Genomic DNA, 23,173 nt, shown 5'->3' with positions numbered 1-23,173 from the left:
TCCCTGTCCCCAGCCGAGAATTCAGGTGCATTCCTGGGCATACCAGGTGGCCTGGCTGCCACAGCACCAAGACGTGTCCGTGATGATGCAATGCAGGGTGCTTTCTGGAGAAGGAAGGGCCGAGGCCGGGGCTCTGCAAGGGGGCTCAGGAATACGTGAGCAGCACTCTGTAAATCCTAGGAATTTGTATATATTGCTGAGGCCTTTCTCCAGCTGGATTATAAATAGAGGATTAGTTCAAAGGCAGGCAGCCTTTTAAAGAGATGGTGCCAAGCAAAGCCTGCAAACCAAATACAGTAAAACCTCCTTAAGCCCCTGTTGGTTTATTCCAAATAGCATCTAAGTCAAAGTAACAGCATTTCCTGGGCTGACTAGGTGCCCCAATGTCCTTTCGGGGAAAGTCTAGAGGGTTCCAGCGGAGCTATCATGAAACCTCCATTAACCAAAGAGAAAACTGTCGTAGAGAGTGGAGCTCACCAGTAAGCTATAGGTTTGCCTTTTGAAATATCACATTTAAAAATTCAATCATTTTGGATGGAAATCTTTCTTTAAAAAAGTTACATACTTCCCAGCTTTTAAGATAGAATCGACTGATTTTAATTTAATATTTTTGTTCTGCCTAAGGTCATTTTGATCAACTTTCCTCACTGTGCTATTATTCCAGCAATGCCCAAACCCTTGAGATATGTGTGGTCATTTGTTTCTAGTCCAAGTGGGTTCATATTGCTGTGCTTTTGGGGTTTCTCGGTCTACTTTTTATCAGGGAACATGCCATTTTACCTTTAGTGACCTCATGACCCAGCTTCTTTTAGTCCATTCTGGGTTGAGAAACCAGATATGCAAACTCGTTAAAATTCTGTGCAGAGAAAAAGTAAGTAGATTATAAGTGAGGAACTTAGTCTTTTCTCTTCCACTTGGATTTATCCAGTCTTTTGTAGAGGGTAATAGTTCATCTAGTTCCCTGGGGACAGTTGCTTTGAATTATATGCTACTTTAAATAAACCAATATGAGCCCATGAAGATAATTTTGGCTGCTTAGACGTCACTTGGCTTCTCTCCAGGTTCTGGGCTGATTTTAGACAGTGAGGTGTTTGGGCAGTTGTGTTTTGGGTAGACAAAGTCTTACCCTGTTTGCAGTCTACATTCCCAAGGCCCTTGCATTTGAAGTAAGTGGGTTTTTTGCCTACCTATATTTGAGGTTGATAGAGTGATTAAACCCAGTGCAAGAAAGAGACCATAAAAAATGACCCTGGCCATTTGCTCATTAATGTCTCATTTTCTATGTCTTGGAAGATGATGGGGATTTCTGAGCAGGATGCTGAGCAGAAGAGCCACAATAAAGAACAGGAGGATAAGGGCGCCTGGGTGGCTCAGTTGGTTAAGCGTTAGACTCTTGATTTCGGCTCAAGTCATGATCTCAGGGTTATGAGATTGAGCCCCAGGTCGGGCTTTGAGTCTGCTCAAGATTCTCTCCTTCTCTCTCTCTAGCACCGCCCCCCCCCACCACCCAACTCCCTGCTCACATGCACTCACTCTTTCAAATAAATAAATAAATAAAATTTTTTTAAAAAAAAAGAACAGGAGTATAGTGACTCAAAGGTATTGGATTGTACATTGGTTCAGGGAAGCAAGGAGAAATTGGATATTCAAAATGGCTGAAAAGAGGCCAAGCCAGCCTGGGAGGGCCAAAATGTCCTTGGGTTGTTTTTGGCATCTTCTGGTTAGGCAGTGAAACTCTTTCTGTGGTTAATTAGATTTGGTGCTTTGTAAAGTCCTCAAATAGCTGATTTCCCATCGGCAAAGACTGGACATTCCTGAGAGATATTAGGCTCCAGCAGGGAAGTGACTTTCTATTCTCATAGGCCAACAGGCCAAAAGGTGACTCTCAGAGGCCCTGCAGCCAGGCCACCGCCTCAAGGCAGCCCTGGCAGCGAGTCTCACATTCTTTCATCAGTGTCCTGAGAAGTGCTATTCCTGACTCCTGCATAAGAGCTCAGGGTCAGACTTATTCTGCTCTCACATCAGTATCAGATTAAAAGACAGTTGGTCTTTTTGCTGAAGATGTTCCTCATGGCCAGTCTCCCACATGCAGATCTGAGGAAATCTGTCCAAAACAGCCATGTTCTGGAGGACATGCCTCATCTCCCCCGTCACGTGATTGGACCAGGGTAGGCACCTGACCCAAAGGTGTCCACTTACTGGTGACTCACCAATTATGACCAGTGATTGGGGTGGCCTGGCTCACAAAGATGAGCTGGGGTAAAGAAATGTAGCTGTGGAGTGGCGACCCTGATGTTTGTCTGAAAGCTGACCGTACTTTGGTGAAGTGGAAAGTGGGTGTAAGAATGGAGGGTGTGGATCCCGAGAACAAGCAGAATGCAAAGCCGCTAAGAGAGAGGTGTGTGAGTTCCTCATAGCCTGGTTGTTCTCATGAGTCTGGTTACGCTTGTGTTTCTGCCTGAGGATTTCTAGGATCTATGGTCTCTGCAACAAAAACAGCTTCGTCTAAGACTCCTGCAATCTCTTTAAAACACTCGCTTGCACGCCAGGAGCTTGAGGCTAGACCCATCTTAATACGTGCTTCTCAAAGCTGAGGAATTCCACGTCTGACTTTTCCCCAGAGGACCCATTTTCCAAGGCTTTAATCCTTAGGTTGTTTTTCTCTCATCCCTCCTAAAGATTTCCAAATCCTTCATGTTCCACTGCTTTGAATGGTGCCACGGTTGCCCCTGGGGATGGCCAGAATTGATTTTAGTGCACATTGTGGTCCCAGCCATCTGCCCTAGGACTGCACTCTGCTTGATTTCCTAATGGCAGAGCTGTCCTGCGGGCGGACTCGCAGATCTGCTTCTCCCTCACCCAATACCTCCCCAGGGTTATCACTGTTACAAGATGTTGGGGCAGGAAGGGACTTGGCGGTCATCTAGACCAACCCTGTCATTTTAGTAATGAGGAAACTGAGTCCCAGAGAGGCTACATAACTTGGCCAAGGTCAGGCAAAGTTGAATAACTTGCTTTGCTCTCATTGTGTACGTGCGCGCCGCACATGTGTGTTTTTGCCATTTTTGAGCTTGATCTCAATAGTTTAAAAATTCTTCAAGCTTCAGAGGGCATTTTGAAGTGTGCACATTCAAATTCAAATACATTATTTGTAATCCTTGGTGACCGATCGAAATGAACATACAGATGTTCCTCAGAATCCTGTATACACCCGGGGTAGAATGAACCCACAAATATCCTACTGATACTCATCTTTTTTTTTTTCTTTAAGATTCCATCCATTTATTTGACAGAGAGAGGCACAGCGAGAGAGGGAACACAGCAGGGGGAGTGGGAGAGGGAGAGGCAGGCTTCCCGCTGAGCAGGGAGCCCGATGCGGGGCTCAATCCCAGGACCCTGGGATCATGACCTCAGCGAAGGCAGACGCTTAACGACTGAGCCACCCAGGCGCCCCTGATACTCATCTTTTATATGACTGGTCTCTGAAGTAGGATATGTGCAAGCTGACTTATTGGGGTAAGTGAAAAAGATTAGAATGTCTATTTAAAAAAATTTTTACTATAATACATACATTGTAAAACACAACACATACACATATGTATTTGCGGGCTACAGTTTTTTTGTAATAAGCATGTGCAATCGACCTTAACACACAGTTCAAGTTCACAAAAACACTATATGATATAACATGAGGGGGATTGTGTAAATTCACCCTAATTCTGCTTTATGCAATCCCACTGGGCGAGGAGTATTTGTACTTCACAATTGAAAACTCACAAAGAAAAAAATGATACAATATTCATTTTTTTCCTAGAGATTTTATTTATTTTTTAAGTAATCTCCACACCCAATGTGGGGTTCAAACCTACAACCCTGAGATCAAGATTACCTCTACAAAATACTTTTAATAAAAATTAATTAATCACTCTTAACTTTTCCTCTTTTCTTTTTTAAAAACTTCTTAGGAAAATAAGAGACAATTACTTTGTTAACATGAAAATACTTTTTTTAAAATCTTAAATAAAAAGCCAAAGCTATTCTTAATGGCGCAACATTAGATGCCTTCTTGTTAAATGCAAAGATTAAAATAAGGATGCTAGCTATTACTTTTACTATGTAGTTTTATTCCGTAATAATAATTTTGAAGTTTCTTCCCATGCAGTAACACACAATATGGCAATAGGAGGTAAAACTCTTGGAAAAGAGAGAAATAAAATTAAGCTACAGTAAAATAGATTACTGTAAGATACATGAGTAAATACCAATAAGAAAAGCAAATTATATCACCATCCTCCAATGATCTGAGAATACATACATAGAAGTTCCTTTATATTTAGAATTTTAATGTTGGAAGAAATCTTCAAAATACATCTGACCTACAGAAGATGCTCAATAAGTATTTGTTGAATGCATGAATGATTAAATGACATAAATAAGGTCACTTTTTAAAAAATGATTTTATTTATTTATTTGACAGGGAGAGACAAAGTGAGAGAGGGAATACAAGCAGGGGGAGTGGGAGAGGGAGAAGCAGGCTTCCCGCGGAGCAGGGAGCCCGATGCGGGGCTCGATCCCAGGACCCTGGGATCATGACCTGAGCCGAAGGCAGACTCTTAACGACTGAGCCACCCTGGCGTCCCTAAATAAGGTCACTTTTAAGAGAAAATGGATTTTGCTTTGCGTAAACGAAGAGGCACCACAAATCATTGAGAAGGGAAGGACTTTATTCAGCAAATAGAGCTGAAACAAATGAAAGATTTGAGAGAAAAATGGATTTAGAAGCTCACTGCACATTGTTTCCAAATAAACTCCAAGTGGTCTGGAGAGTTAAATGCAAAAAACAATAAAAAGAACCCATACAGATATCTAGAAGGAAATATAGGTGAATAGATACATCTAATCTCTAGATGAGGAGGGACTGTAGGCCAGGGCAAGAAAGACTCACGAAAGAACTGGAAATTTGATTACATGTAATGTTTACATGCCTTTACTCTGGAAAATAATAGAAACTTAATTAAAAAAGCAAACAACAAACTGGGAGAAATATTTGCAGCAAAATGGGAAACACATAAGGTTATTATCTTGGAAGAGTCCATGCAGTTTGACAAGAAAAACAAAAACATAAGCCAAGTCAGGAACACGTAGTTAACATAAAGGGAAGTATTAAAGACCAGCCTTTGGAAATGAAGGGTCAGTTTCATTGATGATCAAAACTTTTTGAGTGATCATTTTCTATCTATCAGAGAAGCAAAGTTTTATTTCTTTTTTCTTTTCTTTTAAAAAATATATTATTTTATTATTTATTATTGTATTTAAATTCAAGTTAGTTAACAGATAGTGTAGTATTGGTTTCAGGAGTAGAATTTAGTGATATAACACCCAGTGCTCATCACATCAAGTGCCCTCCTTAATGCCCATCACCCAGTTACCCCAGCCCCCACCCACCTCCTCTCCAGCAACCCTCAGTTTGTTCTCTGTAGTTAAGAGTCTCTTATGGTTTGCCTTCCTCTCTGTTTTTATCTTATTTTATTTTTCCTTCCCTTCCCCTGTTTGGTTTCTTAAATTCCACATATGAGTGAAATCATGATATTTGTCTTTCTCTGACTGACTTATTTTGCTGAGCATAATACCCTCTAGTTCCATCCACATTGTTGAAATAACTCACAGCTGCCACTTTTGTAAGGAAACAGGCATTTTTGTTCACTCTTGGGGGAGAGGAAGCTGGCAGTGTTTTTGCGAAAAGACCTTTGGCCATAGGCACCCAGAACCTTGAAAATGCTCATCAACTTTGATCCATTAATTCCACTCCTGGGAATTCTACCTATGGTAAGTTTGCTAGATTTAGCAAATAAAAATATACAGGATACCTAGTTAAATTTGAATTTCAGGCATATAACGAATACTTTTTAAGTTTGCTCCTGGCAATATTTTGGGCAAAGTATACCATAAAATTATCCATTGTTTATCTGAAATTCAAATTTAACTGGGCATCCTGTACTTTACCTGTCGATCCTTGCTTATGGAAATAATCTAAAGTGCAGCAAAGATTTATGCACAAATCTTCGCTGCAATTTTATTTATAACAGCAAAAATACTGAGAGAAAAAATCCTAAATTTTCAGCAATAGGAGAATGAGAGAGGGGTCTGTGTCTGAAGTTCTTAATGCCAATGCTTACAATAGAAGGTAAACTTAAAAAAACAAGCAGGCGCCCCATACCCATTAGGATGCTACTATCAAAAAACCCTCCAAAAGAACAAGCATTGAGAAGGAAGTAGAGAAAAAATTAGAACCTGGGCGTGGATGGTGGGAATGCCATTCAATACAGCCAATGTAGAAGACCGTATAGCAGCTCCATAAAAAATTAAAAATAGAATTACCATGTGATCCAGCAACTTCATTTCTGGGTATATCCTCCAAAAGAAGTGAAAGCAGGGTCTCAAGGAGATTATTTGTCCACCCATGTTTATAGCAGCATTATTCACAACAGCTAAAACATGAAGGCAGCCCAAGTGCCTATTGACGGGTGAATGGATAAACAAAATGTGGCATCTGCCTGCAGTGGAATATTATTCAGGCTTAAAAAGGAAGGCAATGCTGACACAGGCTACAACACGGATGACCCTTGAGGACATGACGCTGAGTGACATAAGGCAGTCACAAAAACACAAGTACTGTATGATTCCACGTTCAGGAGATACTGTGAGTAGTCAGATTCCTAGAGGCAGACAGTAGAAGGGAGGCTGACAGTGGCCGGGGGAGGGGGGCATGGGGACTTTGTGTTTAACAGGGACAGAGTTTCAGTTTTGCCAGGTGACAAGAGTTCTGGAGATGGACGGCGGTGATGGTCGCACGACTCTGTGAATGCACTTAATGTCACCTGACTGCACACTTAAAAATGGTTTAGATGGTAACTGTGAATGTATTTTACCACAGTAAAAAACTTTTAAAAACAAAACAAGTGAGGCCAAAGCTATGAGCTCGAGTACATAAAACAATACGCTCAGGAGAGGAACACAAAATGTCAACAGTGGCCCTCCCTCAGCGCGGCCATGATGGGTTATTTTTATTCTCTTCTCTGTACGGTTCTGTTTTGCCTAATTCCCCAGCATGAGCACATAAAACCTTTTTTTTTGGGAGGGGGTGGTTGGCAAAACCAATTAAGAAAAATAAAATAAAACAAAACAGACTCAGGGGCTGATCAAAACCTACACTGCCGAGCTTGATGACACACCTAGGAGGGTCTGAAGGACCGATCCCTGAGGGGAGCTGGGAGGCAACACTTCAACCTCTCCCTCCTCTTCAGGGCGTGATTCAGGAAGGAGGACAACTCTTAGGGTGGTCTGTGGGCTTCAGAAGGTAGTAGGGAAACCTGTTTCCAGGCAGGGCCCCAGGAGGGACTCCACGCTTCAGAGGTATGCTGCAGATGGCCCTTAGATGGTCTCACAGAGAAGGATTTTGAGGGGGTGGTTCATGGGCTGGGGGCAGAGAAGTGGCAGAAAGAGGTAGGTCCTATAGCCACATGACCAGGAACAGGCCCTACAGTAAGGGTCCTGGGCCATGGCCTGGCACCAGAAGGGGGGCAGACACCTGGCCCGGCACAACCCTCCCCCCCGCCCCCCCGCAAAGACCATAGGGGCAACCTTCATTTCTGAGCATCCAGTAGGTGCTCACTGCATGACTATCGATGAACAGATAAATGCTTGTTGCATGAATGAGGATGCCACAATGCCCAGGGCAAGCCTAAAGCAAGGCCCAGGAAGAGGAAGGGAGAAGGGGAGCCATGGGACAGAGGAGGAGGCAACAGATGGAGGCAGACAGGTGGCAAAGCACCCCCATAACAAAGAGTAGGCAGCCCTGGAGAAAGGCTGGGGACCCACCCTGGGAGAGGCCAAGTCCAAAATGGAAGCTGAGAGATGGTGGCTTACTGATTCCAGCACCTTCTCTCATGCAGAGAGGCCCTGCCCCCCTTGCCATCTCAGTTCCTCTCCCCTGGGAACCTGTGTCTCTGCAGGGAGTGGGGTGGCTGGGACCCAATATTGTTGTGTTTGAGGCACAGCCTTCGAGGAGAGGTGGGTGACCCTTTCAGACCTGCCAGAAAAGGGGAAGACACAGGACTGGTCTGGTTTCTTTCCTGGCATGTGTTTAGCGTTAATGGTATTTTCTGTGAGTTATGTGTTCTGAACACGTTGGCCCCTTCCGCAGAGGAGTAGGATAAAAGGAAGTGATACGGGCAGACCTCATTTTATTGAGCTTCACTTTATCGTGCTTTGCAGATACTGTGTTTTTTTACAGACTGAAGTTTCAAGACTACAGTGGAGGAAGTAACTGCAGATGTGGTGGAAATAGCCGGAGAGCTAGAATGAGAAGTGGAGCCTGAACACGGGACTGAATTGCTGCGATCTCGTGATCACACTCGAACAGTTGGGGAGTGGCTTCCTACAGATGAGCACGAAAGGGGCTTCTTGACGTGGTGGGATCGACTCCTGGTGACGGTACCGTCAAGACTGTTGAACTGACCACAGAGGTCAGACTGTTGCTGACCACAACACAAGACTGTTGAACTGACCACAGAACTGATCACATTTGTGTGAATATGACACAAATGTAGTTGATAAAGCAGCCGCAGGGTTTGAGAGGATCTACTCCAATTTTGGAAGAAGTAAAGTGCCATCAAACAGCATCGCATGCTACGGAGAAATCGTTCATGAGAGCAAGAGTCGACTGATGTGGTGAACTCCATCGCTGTCTTATTTTCAGAAACTGCCACAGCCACCCCAGCGGTCAGCAGCCGTTGACGTCCAGGGGGGACCTTCCACTGGCAAAACGATTAGGACTCACTGGAGGCGCAGATGATGGTCAACATTTTTTAGCCACAAAGTATTTTTTAATTAAGGCATATACATTTTTTAAAGATATGATACTATTGCACATCTAATAGACTACAGGATAGTGTAAACATAACTTCTATATGCTCTGGGAAACCAAAACATTTGACTTGCTTTACTGCAGTGGTCTGGAACCGAACCGGTGGGATCTCGGAGGTGTGCCTGTGAAGGGCAGGGAAGGAGAGCGATTCTACCATCCACCTGCGACCATTTCTTCACTTCCCTCTTCAAATGAGGAAATAGAATGGCTCGACTAAACTACTTGCTTATTTTACAGGGATCTGGTTTAATCTTTATTCCTTTGCAGCTGCCATCCTCCTCTGGGCTCCCCTTCTCTCTGTAGCACCCAAAGCAGAGTTGACAATGAAGGTGGCCATCATTCATAGCCATGGCAGCCACATATATCCAGCTGACTTCTGCTGGACGCTTCTATCGGGTGTCCTTCTGAGGGCTTCAGACCCACCATTTCCCAAACAGAACTCCTTGTCTTCCCCCCAGACCTGCACTGCTCTGGCCTCAGTAGCTGGAGGAGGCACTGCCTTCCCAGCGGAGGGAGGCAGGAATCATCATCCCCTCGATATTTCTGAATTGGTGAAACGGTTAGGGCCTCTGGCTTTGTGATAAAATCCCGGCTCTGCCTCTCACTAACTGTGTGGCTTTTGTCTGTTTACTCACCTCTCAGTCTCAGTTCCCTCATTTATTAATGAACTAAAAAATCAAGACAACGCCTACAAAGCCCTTAGCGCTTGGCCGGCACGTAGGTCCCCTGCCTGATAACAAATGTTGTCATTATTACTACCACTGTCCTCTGCAGACCTTTAGCATCTTGTGTCTGAACTGTGTCTTGGGCTTCCTTGACTCTAGCCTCCTCTCCTGAAGCCTCCCCTCCAAGTAGCCCCCAGGATGAGCTCACCAGCACACACAGAAGACCATTATCCGTCTCCTGCTTAAAGCTCTCCGTGGTCTGTTACCACACTGGCTAGTCCCCACGCTCAGGGTCCCGCTGACACTTCCCATAGTATCGCTGCCTGTTCTGCTTCAATTTTATGGTCAGAGACACTAAACTCTGAGATTCCTGCTTCACCTGTGTCCCAGCACCTGTTCCAACACACACGGTGCCGCTGCTCCTCTCTGCTCCTTTGCTCCTAGGACTATCTCGATCTCTGCATTTACCACACTGCAGTTTAGGATCTGCTGGTGTGTCTGTCTATCCTATCAGAGTTTAAGCTTCTTGGGGGAGGGAATTTTGTTTGGGTCCTTTGGATATTCAATGCCCAATAAGGTGCCTGGCTCTCACTAGGTGCACAATAAATGTTTGCTGCACAAGTAACTGAGTATTGACACCAAGTGAAAGTCTTCACAAAGCAGGTTACTGCTAATCCTTACAACAAACTTGGAAAGTAGGTACCAGTACGCCCATTTCATAGATGGGGAAACTAAAGCTCAGAGAGGTTACATTTGCTCAAGGTTAAGGTGGTTACGTCTGGATTCGAACCCAGATCTTCTGACTCCTAACCCATATTCCTGCTGCTGCACCACAGAGAGTTGTTAAGTGAAGATAAAGCCCCACCAGGGGGTCGTGGGATGTGCTTATGGAAGATGCTAGGGAATCATTGTTGGCTGCTTCCCAAAGCCTCGAAGGCTGGCTCAACCCCACCTCCCCCTAGGCCTTGCGGGACTCAAACTGAAGGGCTCTTTTTCAGTACCCTTTCCTTGAAGTCTCTGCGGCGGTAACCGATTCCCTCTCTTCCCCCTGCTGCCTCCTTTTGCTTTCCTTCTTTGGCTCCTCTTCTAACTCCTAAGTGTGGACACTCTCCCTGCTTCCCATTTGCATTTCTGTTGCCACCACCCTCCTTCAGATCTCGGTCCCTGTCCCTGTCCTGTTGCAGAGATGACCACCAGATTGTCATGCCCCCCAGAGACGCATGGCCAGCCAGGACTACACATCCAGGGCCCCTGCCTGTGGGTGGGGCCAAGTGGCTGAGGTCTGGCCAATGGAATGTCTGGCTCATAAAAACCACCTATGAGATCCTCCACATTCTCCTGTGCCAGATGGATGTCTATTGAAGGGTGAGCCCCAGACCTTCCCTCAGTCAGGATCTTTGAATTACCGTAGGAGCAGAGCCCTGTTGGCGTTATATGAGCAAGAAACGAACTTCCAGTGTGTATCTCAGGCTGGCGAGGCTGTTGCAGAAGCTAGCACGTCTCCACTAAGATCCCTAACTGACCTTCATGTTCCTGGGCTCTCCCCACCCCAGGAGCCTCCCCATTCCACTCTACCCTATATCCCATTGTTAACCTAATCTTCCTTCAATCCATCTGGGGCATGTCCCTACCTCGCCCCCAAATCTTCAGCGACTCCCTCTCATCTACAGACGCAAGGACAAGCTTCTGGAAGAGGCATGGAGACCTCAAGCCACCTGCTCTCTCTCACGTTCTCATATTCATGTGAAATCGGAACGCCCAGAGCTGCCCAAATGTATCCTGCCCACGCTTATGTTTTCTCTCTGTCTTTGTCAAAAGCCCTCATTTAGAATTCTTCCTTCTCCAAGATGGACTTTTTGGGTTGTCCAGCCCTATGGACTGAGGAATGCCCACCTCACTCTGCCTGTGTGTCACCCAGGGCCCTCAGTCGCTGCCCTCCATTGCAGGAGTGTGTGCTCCCTCCCACCGGACTGTCGGCTCCCTGAGCACAAGCGCAGGTCCCCACTGTCACCCCTGGGCCAGCCAGAGCCCCCTCCCCTGCTCCCACAAGCCTCCACCTTTCTTCCTTCAGGGTGAGGCCGGGGGATTGCAGCTCATCCGTCTTCCTCCTCCCTACACACTCACAGGGCCGGCTGTGTGACCTTTTGCATCTGTGGATTCCCCCTCATGCACTCTCTCTCTTTTTTTCTTTTTGAACACAGGGTCTTGGAGCTCGCTCGGAGGCCTGGCCCGGCTGGGAAGAAGTTGTCTGCTCATTTATATTTAGGCCAGCAGAGACATCAATCTAAGTCTCTTTAAAAATAAAGTCCTGTTTCAGCTGGATCTCTGAGCGCGTCCCCACCCACTCCTAACGAGAAGCCGTTCGCCTCCTCCGGGTCCCAGTCTCCATTTCAGACCCTTCATGTGGCCCACACATGTGTGAACGTGTGGTAGATGTCCGTGAACAGTTGCCCTCCCTGGCCATGTTCAAAGGAAGATTTCTCTCCTCTTCTGGGCCTTCCTTTGCTGGGGCTTTTCTCTCCTTGCTGTTCTGGGGATCTTGCGACCTTCAAGTGTTCTTCCCTCCCAAATTAGCCAGAAGCAGTCCTCGTTGATGGAGAAAACACTGCCTCCTCCAGAGTTTCTCTGTCCTGCCCTTCTCCTTGCCCACAGGGCTGCTGCCTTGGCGGCCACGGGAAGAAGCAAACAGAAGACAAAGACCAGAGACTGAAGCAGAGAGCGGGGCTTGCAGTTAGCTGGAATGTGGGAGGGGGGCCTGCACGTGAACACTCCTTGTGGGCAGCCTGTGCGTGTGTGTGAGTGTGCACACGTGTGTGGAGCGTACCGAGGCGGCGCACGGGAACACTGGGGCCGAGCCTTCCTTCTCCTTGACTTGGCTGCTGCAGCCCTGGTTCTTTTCCATCCCCACTGATGAAACACTTCTTTATGTCTTATTCACATCCTGTCTTGACTACCACAATTGTCTCCTTGCCGGGCCCACATGTCTCTCATCACCAATGGGATCCAAATGTTGCTGACAAACTAATCTTGCTGACTTTGTGCTGCAATCACATTCCTCCACTTTTCCAACATTTTCTCTGTCTCCCGTTACTGGGCGAATCGCACACACAGACCACCACCTCTCTCTGCATCTTCGTTTCCCCCTCAGCCCCCACACCCATTCTTCTTTCTGCCTTTCCTACAGGCTCCTTTCCCTCCTCTTGCTATTCTTGAGCTCACGGCTCTTTCGGGCCTGGGCCGGTGTCTTGGCACAAGCTCCTTGCACTGTGTATTCAGTCGGCAAATGTTTATGGAGAGTGACAGGCACTCTTCTAGGCACTAGAGTGAAGCAAGAAACAAAACTGAGGGTTTTGCTTTGCTGAGTAGTCAGCAAAGAAAAATAGTCAAGGACTGTGAGTACTATGAAGGAAACATAAGCAGAGAGGGTCAGAGAGCAGCTCTGACACAGGGTGGTTGGGAAGGCCTCCCCCAGGAGGCCTGGAACGTGCTCCCCACCTTTCTTCCATGTGGGGCTCAGGACTGGCCTCTCTAACATCCTCCTGCTTTGCCAGAGGCCTCCCTTCACATCCTTCTCTTTGTTTGGATCATGTTGACCTTGACCTTGAGAGCCAGGGAGGCACTGGGCATAACTCTGCTGCAGCAGGAGACCTGCTGCATTATTGACTCATGGAAGACTCACTGGGCAGGAGGAACCGAGCACGCACACACGAATCACCAAACACAGGCCCAGGCCTCTTGCCCTGTCCAGAACACAAACGGTCATCTAAATATGGTGTCTGAATGACTAGTGGGAGCTCTGCCCGGCTGTCCCATCAATGTCCGAATTGTGTCTCCCCTTTCCTGGAATCAGCGAGCATCCATTGGCATTGGTGATCTGGCTCTGTGTACTCCAGCCAGGCCTCCCCCTCTTCAAAGCGCAGCAGAGCCTACCGCACGGCTGCCTGATGCCCAGTGGCACCATCTTCAGCTTTGAACAGCCTACAGGAAAAGCGTCAATGAACAATTTTATTAACAAGTGAAATGACTAACATTAAATTTGCATCAATCACAATTACTACCAGTTGTTTTTTTAAAGATTTTTTATTATTTATTTGACAGAGAGAGAGACAGCGAGAGCAGGAACACAAGCAGGGGGAGTGGGAGAGGGAGAAGCAGGCTTCCTGCAGAGCAGAGAGCCCAATGTGGGGCTCTATCCCAGGACCCTGGGATCATGACCTGAGCCGAAGGCAGACTCTTAATGACTGAGCCACCCAGGCGTCCTGCAATTACCACCAGTTTTTAACAAAATTGTCATCTCTGCGTGTTTTCCTTCCTGGGAGGGGGAAGCCTAGGAGGGGTAGGAAGATGAGGTCTGGCTTTCTGTTTAGATTGGGAACAAAGTTATGGATTGCTCATCTTTTCACAGAGGCTCTCGGGCAGCCAGCTCACTAGTGATCGTCATGCAGCCCGTAACAATTGTCCTTGGCCCAGGTGTCTTAGCACAGTCTAGCTAGATCCCCAGCAGTACATCAGCCGCCCATCTCAGCAGGCTACACGCAACTGGGGTGTGGCCAGTCTGAATCGATGCATGTTACAAGTATAATACACCCACCAGATTTTGAAGACTAAGTACAAAAAAGCAAACATGAAATACCTCACAGATCATTTTTATATTGATTACATGTTGAAATGATATTTTGGGGCTCAATTAAATATATCATTATATTAGATAAATATTATAAGTAATAATACTTATAAATGTATTTTTAACATTAATTTCACCTGTTTATTTTTACCCTTTTTTTTTAAGGATTTTATTTTTAAGTCATTTCTACACCCAAACTTCCAACCCCAAGATCAAGAGTCATTTGCTCCACTGACGGAGCCAGCTAGGTGCCCCCATTTTTAACCTTTGCAATGTGGCTATTACAAATCTAAAATTGCATATCAGCTTGTCTTTGTGGCCTGCATTACCTTTGTATCAAAAAGTGCACGTCTTGGATCAGATCTTTGCCTTCTAGAACACTGTTTATGGCAGTTATACTTTGGTCAACAGCAATTGTACACAGAACTCCGCTATCTAAAGCACCTAACAGTGGGGCTGCTCAGGTGAGAGAGGGGGATATTTGTAGGGAGAGGAGGCTGGGAGCGGGGGAGGAGCCCTATCCATTCTCTGAACCTGGCCTGGCTCAGTTATTATTGGATTGGGTCCTCTGTTCATCTGAAATGGGGAGAGGGGAACAACTTGAAGGAGGCCCCCATTCAATCACCCTAAGTGGAATCTGATCGTTATCTTGGGATAAACATTCCAAATGGAAGGTGAGTGCTGGGAGATTAGGAAGATAAGGAAACCATATGGCCCTGTCAGGAGGTTCCCAGGGCCTTATTCTTGAAAGGATTAATGAATCCAAAGAGGGGGGCCGTCATCTCGGTGTTGTTTTTTGAGGAAGAAGAAGTCCCAAAGCTGCAAATAGGGCTGTGGACCATCTGGAGGAGGAGGAGGAGGACTGGAACTCAGGACCCTTTCTTGCCTTTCCTGGCTGCTCTGCCCCTCTGCACTCTGTGTGCGCCCTTCACAGCAAAGCCTTTCTGAACTGCATTTAGCACTCAGGCCCTCAGAGGCTGGCGTTTCCGGGATCTGGATCCCTCACCCCCTTGTCAAGCAAAATTTCTGGAGATTCTACCTCTGTCCCCCTAGCCCCCCTGCCGCCCATGTTGGCCATTGGTGGACGTTAAGGTGGGTGCACAGGGGAGAGGGGCTCTCTGCGCAGGGCTGGGGGTGGCCGGGACTCAGGGCCACATGGTGGGGCAGAGAATCGCCAGCTGTGGGGGAGGGCAGGTAACATGAGCCCTGGCCAGAGGGATCTGGGGCTGAGGCGAGGGGGAGGGGGAGGCGACGGGCTTTTGAGCACGTTCTCTCCTCCCCTATGTCATGAGGCACTTCATCCTTCATTCCTCTGGCACTGTCTGTCTTGCACAGCTGTTCTCAGACCCACAACTGGAGGCTGTCAAAGGTATTCGGTTTAGGCGCAAAAGTGGGTGCTCATGGCAGAGAGGGTGGCTTCAGGACGGTATGATAGAGGTCACTAGTGAATAAGAATAATGTAAGACATAACCAGTGTTTACTGAGGGCTCATTTTGTGCCAGTGTCTACCTCGATTACTTGGTGAAATTCACAATGGTTTGACAAGGTAGGTGTCATTTTACCGAGAAGGAAACTGAGGCTCAGAGAGGCTGAGTCACTTGCCCAAGGTTGCACAGCTATCAAGAGCTGGAACTCGGAGTCAAACCCAAGACACTGAACCTTAAGGCCCAAGTTCTTGACGTGGACAGTGGCCCAGCACTCAGTTATTCCCATTAGACCCCGACAGTGAGGAGGATTTAGGAGAGACTCTCCTGCTTGGGTTTTGGACAGCCCCAAGGTAACGAGCAAGGCCAGTGGTGTCTGGTGCCAACCCAGTGAGTCTGGGCGGTCACACCTTGCCTGGGGGGGCGGGGGAAACCCAAACCCACTGTTGTCCAAATAGCCCCGGCCAGGAAGAGGTCACCCTGTCACTTCCTTAGGGAGAGGTGGGAACAACGGGGACGACAGGGGTCCCACAGAGCTCCAGCCATAGGCTTCCCGGCTTCAGGCTGGCCCTGGCCGATGGCTGGTTTGGGGGCTTTTCTGTGCTCTGAGCACATCTAAACATTTGGAGCAAAACAAGAAAGTGAACAATAGACGTTTGTGGGTTAGAGGACAGGGCCGACTTCCCCCTGGGACTCAGCACTGTTCATAAAGCGCCCCAGCTGCACTCTCACGCTGGGGATGTCACTGGGGCCTCCTTGAATCACAGCCTTGTCCTCGCTGGGGGCCGGCGACTGGCTCCTTTTATATCTCGTTGGGGGATGCAAATGCCGGTGGGGCAGCCGGCTGCTCAGGGGGAAGGCATGTTTTCCTGCCTGAATTTTGGGAAATCAGAAACAGAAAAGACGCATCCGAGCCTGGCATTGTAGCTCTGCCAAGTCCTCCCCTGACAGACGTGTTCTGATCAGAGCTGTTTGTCCCACAGGAAAAGAATCAGCTTTCTATCAAGTGGACTCTGGGCACCGCCCCAGAGAGCTCAAGCTCCCAAGGACCTGGAGAGTAAGTGGAACGGACTAGTGCTGAGAGCAGTTTGGCCAGCCAGCGATGGTGGCGGCACCCTCAGAAAGGGGCCGTGGGGTGTCGTGCTGGGTGGGGTGGGGGGCGGGCCAGTGGTGGGCTTCTCCGAGCTGAGCCCCCTCGGGCTGTTCAGACCATGGCTTCCCATTGTCACAGCCAAGGGCAGCAGGGCAGGGAGGGTGTTAGGTGCAGAAAAAGTCAGTGGGTGGAAGGGTACAAACTGGGGCTTGGACCCCCTTCTCGTTCACAGCTGACCCAGTCATGCCAGCTGAGGCCCAGTCAGTCTAAATCCCCCGATCCAGCGCTCCTGCGTCTACCCCTAGGACCCCCAGACAACTGAGAGGGGCTGACATGGAGTGTCCCCGCCTGGATGGCATCCCTGGAAAAGGCTGGAGTGTTTCTAAAGAGGCTGTTCAGACATCACATCACAGTCCCAGACGGCCGAGAGGTTCTTGCACTCACTTGGCTGCCCTCCCTGGGAAATGCTTTGGATCAGACAGCACTTCTGGGTTGTTTTTGCCTGAGGAAAGTGGTAAGAATTCAGCAAGAATCCCATGGTTGAAGGAAAAGTCAGTGGATTTACTTAGCAAAAGTATTTGCAGAGAACCGTCCCGGAGGTGAGCAGGGTGGCGCTGCAGGCCCGGGACTGAAGACACTGGTGTGGGCAAGAAGCCTCCAGATGAGAGCACCTTGGGAGCAGACCAGGAAGAATCTAGAGACAAATGGCTTGGCTTCTGGAGAATAAAGAAAGGGGCTTTTTTAGTGCCTAAGAAGTTCAAAATGGCCGTGCTAGGTCACGCCTGCAAGCTCTGATAGACAGTCTCGTGCTACAGAGTTCTTCCGGAGGGTCTCCCGCGCCCCGTGTCCCTTGGTCATTTAGCAGACGCTTCCTGAGGGCCGCCAAGCTCCTGCAGGCAAGGCAGCCGTGGTTGCACGGTGTGGAGGGTGGGCAGAGAGTGCTCGGTGGCAGGGCAGAAGCGTGAGCCTGGGTTCGCAGACGCCGGAGCCGAGTCCTCAGGAACGAGCCAGGAGTTGGCCGGGCAGTCGGAGAGGAAGGACAGCTAATCCAGGCAGAGCCCAGAGGGAAAGCATGCCCCCTCCCCACCCCTAGAGACAGCTGGGACAATGGCTTATGAGGGGAGCGGGTGCCCAAAGCAGAGTAAGGCCAGCCCTGCATTCTTTGCTTCGACTCTCACGGTTTTCTGTCAGCCAGGCGCGGGCGGGCTGTGAAAACTTCCTGGCACGAGGACCTCTGTTGAGTTAAGTTCCATCCCTTTTGGCACATTGATTAAAGGCCTCATCCCTGGCTTCGGTGCTGGGGTGACCCCCACAGAGAATGTGCCTATAGGACACACTCTCCTTTCATACCTAAAGCTTTCCTGAAAATTCGCCGGTCTGACATGCAAGAGGCAAAGCGAGCACTTGAAAGCTATAAGGGAGGGTTCCGTTCCCAGGGGGCCGAACAATATTATCACTGTATTTTCTTGATTTCCAGTCTCACAGCATCACCCTCACCCTTGCTCTGAAACACTGTCATTAAATCAATGCAGCTTTAGAACTGGGGGAACATGGGAAATTCCCAATCACACCTCACCTTTCGATCCAATCTTTGACCATGTTAGGTACGGAATGTCCTATATGCTCTCTAATTTATTATTCTCCTTCACAATTGAACACACAGGCGACTGGCTGAAATCCAGGGAACGTTTGATGGAGGCCACGTATTCTTGTGGCGCGCCTAATGATTTCCATCTTTGTCTCAATTATATTAAGTTTAGGAGACCTGCCTTTCTTATCACCAGCATCAGCACTTCATTTTTCCATTTTCCACTTGTTCTTATAAAATAACAAGGTCAAAATGCAGTAACATATTCAAATACTCGCACAAACACTGCTGAACAGTCAAAAGGTGATGCTGCTGAAACCAAACCCTTGGCCGCCAGGCAGCATTCCCACGTGATGGCTTGAAATGTGAGTTCATCTGCCAACGTGGGAGAGCTTCAAATCAGTGGTTGGCTGGCGCAAGGGGTCGGGGTGCTGTATATAGGTCAATGTAGAATGTATGAAAAAGAAGGGTGGGCCAGAGTGAAAGGTACAAGCGGAAGGTCGTCTACAGTGATCCCATCCTCTGGCGCTCAGTGGGGTATAAATCCGGCTACCTCCTGCCCAGATGTACAGGCGCCGCCACGCAATGGGACTGTTGCTGATGGCTCTTCTCCAAGCAGGTTGTATTGCATCACAGACATGCTCCGGTACACCTTCCAACATCTCTGAGTCTGCAGGTGTGTGTGCGTGAGGGAAGAGGGGTTGTACGGACCACCATCCCATTTTCCTATTCTGCACACTCATCGCAGAGAGAAGTCAATTCTAGGTAACACTTTCCCAAACAACTCAGCTGCAGGCTGATCTGCAGGCAGCGGGGGCTGGGGGCTGTTATCATCTCCAGAGATAGGGGGCTTACTGGCCAACAGAGTGGCGAAAGGACACTTAGTGTTAGCTTGAAGAAATTCCTAAGAAGACGGAAGGGTGCCTGGAAACAGGCAGCCAGGATTTCTCTGCCACTTAGCAACCCTGGCAGCTGAACGTGACTTAGGTCTCTAAGCTTGTAGCGAGTGTGGAGTGTGGTCCTAGCACACTCAGCAGTTCTGAGGGATATACTGAGAAGAGACTCTTCATCTCTCCACAGAGCTGTGTGAATACCAAGAACCTTTCCTCAAAGCGCCTGGCTCTTGAATCAGAATCCTTTATGTGGGAAGGATTTGTGAGGAAGTGGTAAGTGAAAACCTGGTCTTCATTCCATGCCAACTAGCACATTAGAAGTTAAAGAATCCAGTCGTGGACATAGGAGACCTGGCCTCCAGGCCCCCCTCAGCCCTGTCTTCCTGAGTGGTTCTGGGCAGCTTCCCTCATTTGCAAACTAAGAAGGTTGTTCTGTATGAGCTCTCAGCTCGAATACTCACTGTACTGGGGAGTTGAGACAACAAGTGAAATGTGAATCAAAGTGTGATTTTAAAAAGTACATCTCGGGAAATATTTATGGCCTTCGCAACTAGAAATGTGACCAAGGCAATGTAAGTCAACCCTCAGATTTATAACAAACCACGAGGGAGGATTCGGGGGCTCCCAATCAGGCCTAGAACACAACAAAATTACAAAGTCCTTTGCTTCTGAATCAAATCCTCCCAAGCCGGTTCCTCCTCCTTCACCTGCCCTGGGGTGGAAGGTTCACAATTTCCCTTCAAGATTCTGAGGGGTATGGGGGCTTTGGTTACAAGCGAAAAGAAGAAAACCTCCTTTTGATTAAACTGAGGACCAAACACTTCCCAGAGTTGCTAAGGCCCACATTTTGTGTTTTGCTTGAAGTTTGCGAGACCTAGTCTGAAAGGCAGTGTCCCCCTACCCTTAAAGAAAATGGGACGGAGAGGTGGGATTTGTGATTTTTCTGTTGCAAACCTTCCCAGTGCAAGGCCTCCTCCTCCTCCTCCTCCTCCTCCGTGCTCGTAAACAAACACCTGAGCTGGGAAGGAAAACTACCTGGGAGTCTGCAGGGAATGCCAGCAGGACAAGGGGAGGGAGGGCGCAGGGGCAGAGCCAGCTCTCCAGCGAGCTGAAAGCCTACTTTTGTTTGAACCTCATCCCAGTCCTCACCTACCTACCCTTGAGAGGGAGGGGCCAAACCAGGGAAGGTGTGATTTCCCCGAGGGCCCATTCCTAAAACCTGGCAGCAAGAGGGCCAGAAAGCTGTGGATGCAGAAAGCCCGGGGTGATGTCCTTTCTGCAGCGCCCCTTGGGGCCCCAAACTTGCGGGAAGGAAGGATTCCACACCTCACACCCACCTCCCCCCGTTCGGGTAGGTTTGCGCACGCCCGAGTGCCACACTTTTCAAAGTGACTGAGTGATAGGCACTTTCTAAATGCACAGCGACCGACTGAAACCAAGCGTCTGACTTGGCGGGTTCGCACCCCCCTGGCTGCCCGGGCACTGGTGCTCGGCTGAACTTCAGCACCTCCTTCCCGGCGCGCTTTGGAATGCTTCTGTTCACCCTCAGGGTCCCCATTTTCTGATTCTTACTGTTGGGGACCCCCCCCAAAGCCTCTGCACCCACCCCCAAGACGCAGCCCGGGCGACCGAAATGGCTGAGTCAACTTGGCGAAACAAGAGCGTCCCCAACGGGCCGGCCGCCCCCAGCCCCCTTCGCCCCTCGCTCGGCCCCACAATGCGCCCTTGTGCCGCGCCTGCAGCCAGGCCCGGGGATTTGGCGCAGGGATTGGGGGGCGGGGGGGAACAGTCGTCAGATATTTAAAACAGAGCTGAGGGAACAAAGCAGGCCTTTGTGCACAGAGACAGCCGGCAGCGGGGAGCGGGCAGCGCGAGGGGTGCTCGGCGCATGCGCGAGGCGGGCCGGCCGCGCTCGGGTTACCCAGAGTTTTCCACCAGGGTCCGCCCGGGCCTGTGTTAACCCCTTGCGGGCCGCTCCCCGGGGCGCAGGCGGACGGAGACGCTGCCTTTCATCTGCTGCCCGTTACACGTTTAATTGAAAAAAGAAATAGTCATTTTCCATGTTTCTATAGGAAGCACAGATCATTAAAATAAAATGATATACCAATTGGGAACCCAGATTTTAAATGAGCGGGATTTAATGGGACACTTGGGCAGTGTAAAAATCGAGGCATTTCGAAAAGACGCCTTCTTTGGACGCCAGTGAAACTTTTTTAAAGGACTAGCTTCTTCTGTCTTGTGTATGCTGGGTGATTGGCTGCTTCGTTTTCCTGTTTACAGTCGCTTGGGATTTGGAAGATATGTTGGTTATTGTCAAGGTTCTGACTTTTGTTTGGGGTGGTGGGCTGGACGGTGCTTATTTTTAAAAATAACTAAATAGAGGTAGAGTGTGCATGGTACAAAGATGAGATTGGGTCATGAACTAAAGAATATAATTAATCTCATCTATGCACTAGAGTTTCTTATAGAAAGACAGAGGGAAGGAGGGAGGGGGAAGGAAGGAAGGAAGGAAGGAAGGAAGGGAGGGGAAGGAAGGAAAGAGTTATTAAGCACATTTTGTTGTGTTGGGGGAGGAGATTGAAGAGGTCTCTCCAGTAGTATAGAGTAGGAGTGACTTGGGGATGGGATGTGCAAAGTACTCCATCCTGCTTTATACTAGCAATGATCACCTTCCCCTGGTATGTAATGAGGAGTGGCAGGCAGAGGCTGGGGAAGTTAACTGCAGATTTAGAAGTGAGTTATTATGCTTGAATTATCCAGATTCTTATCCTCCCTGGGCAGTCTCAAACCTCCAGGTGATTCTACAGCCTTCCAAACAAATCTCCTGGGCCTAAGGTTAGAGGGACAGCCCCCAACAAAGCAAGTCAGGGGAAGGGGAAGGACATCTCATGATGTGTGTGCTAGGACTCTGCATCAGCTTACTCTGCTCTGCCTGTGTCCATACATCTGAGGAATTTATGGCTCTTTCTCTTTCCTTCATAGCTTCATGACCAGGTGGTCACAAGAAAGCGGAGATTTCCGTGTGAGGTCATCTTGGCAAGAAGCTCCCTCACCATCCTTGACTTCCGGGTCTCCAGGGCAACCACTGCTGGGATGTCATAGGCACCAGAGCGTGTCCCTTGAAGTCCACGCTGCGCAGATAAGCAATTTTTTGGCAACTGTCATGTAACAAATTCATTCTCAAATGAGGATGATGTATATGGTTTTTTTCCACTCTCTTCCACATTCTGGCCCAGAATTCTGGGCATAGGACATAGTCTAAGAATGTACCTTGGGATGTGAGTTAAGAGAATAATGTGAGGAAGGACTTGGAGAAAGAAGTACTTCTCATCTGAAACTAATGATGTACTATATGTTGGCTAATTGAATTTAAATTTTAAAAAAAGTACAAAAAAAAAAAGTACCTTCTTCTGGACAGAGGGACAAAGTAGTTTTCCTTTTGGCTTCCCCAGTCCATAGCTTATTTTCTCTCCCTCTCCAAGCTCAATAAAGGAAGTTGTGGTAGACAGTCTCCAAATTGGTAGCCCCCAGTCTTTCCCTCCTGATGTTTATGTGCTGCTTCTCACCTCTCCAAACTGGGATAGCCATAGTGACTGGCTTGACCAACAGAATACAGTAGGTTACATTCTGGAACTTCCAAGGTTTGGTTATCAGAAGCTTTGTGATATCTGTCCGGGTCTTTTAGAAGCTTTAGTCCTGGGACACTTGCTCTAAAAACCAGCTACCATCCAGTAAGAAGTCCAAGCCACACAAAGAGGCTGGAAATAGGTGCTCTCATCAAGAACCCCAGCTGAGCTCTCCACCAAGATTCACATCACTGCCAGCCTTGTGAATGAATGGCATCCACTTGGCTGTGCAGCTCAGTAGAACTTTGGGGGCACTCCAGCCCTAGCGACCGGGTGACTGTAACAGCAAGAGATCCTGAGTGAGAACCAGCTAGCTGAGCCCGGTCAGCACAGG

The 23,173-nt window shown here is 48.3% G+C and overlaps 1 long non-coding RNA gene across 1 annotated transcript; it reads left to right on the top strand.

The window, feature by feature from the left end:
• The first annotated feature begins 16,388 nt into the window (after nucleotides 1-16,388).
• LOC118551575 (uncharacterized) lies at nucleotides 16,389-22,730 on the top strand. The gene is made up of 4 exons (XR_004925130.2): nucleotides 16,389-16,696; nucleotides 16,965-17,246; nucleotides 19,401-19,486; nucleotides 22,196-22,730. It is a non-coding gene; the product is annotated as an uncharacterized LOC118551575 (long non-coding RNA).
• The last annotated feature ends 443 nt before the right edge of the window (nucleotides 22,731-23,173 follow it).

This window comes from Halichoerus grypus, chromosome 8 (genome assembly GCF_964656455.1).
Source record: "Halichoerus grypus chromosome 8, mHalGry1.hap1.1, whole genome shotgun sequence".
Classification (NCBI taxonomy): domain Eukaryota; kingdom Metazoa; phylum Chordata; class Mammalia; order Carnivora; family Phocidae; genus Halichoerus; species Halichoerus grypus.
This window is presented reverse-complemented; position numbering and strand designations above follow the sequence as displayed.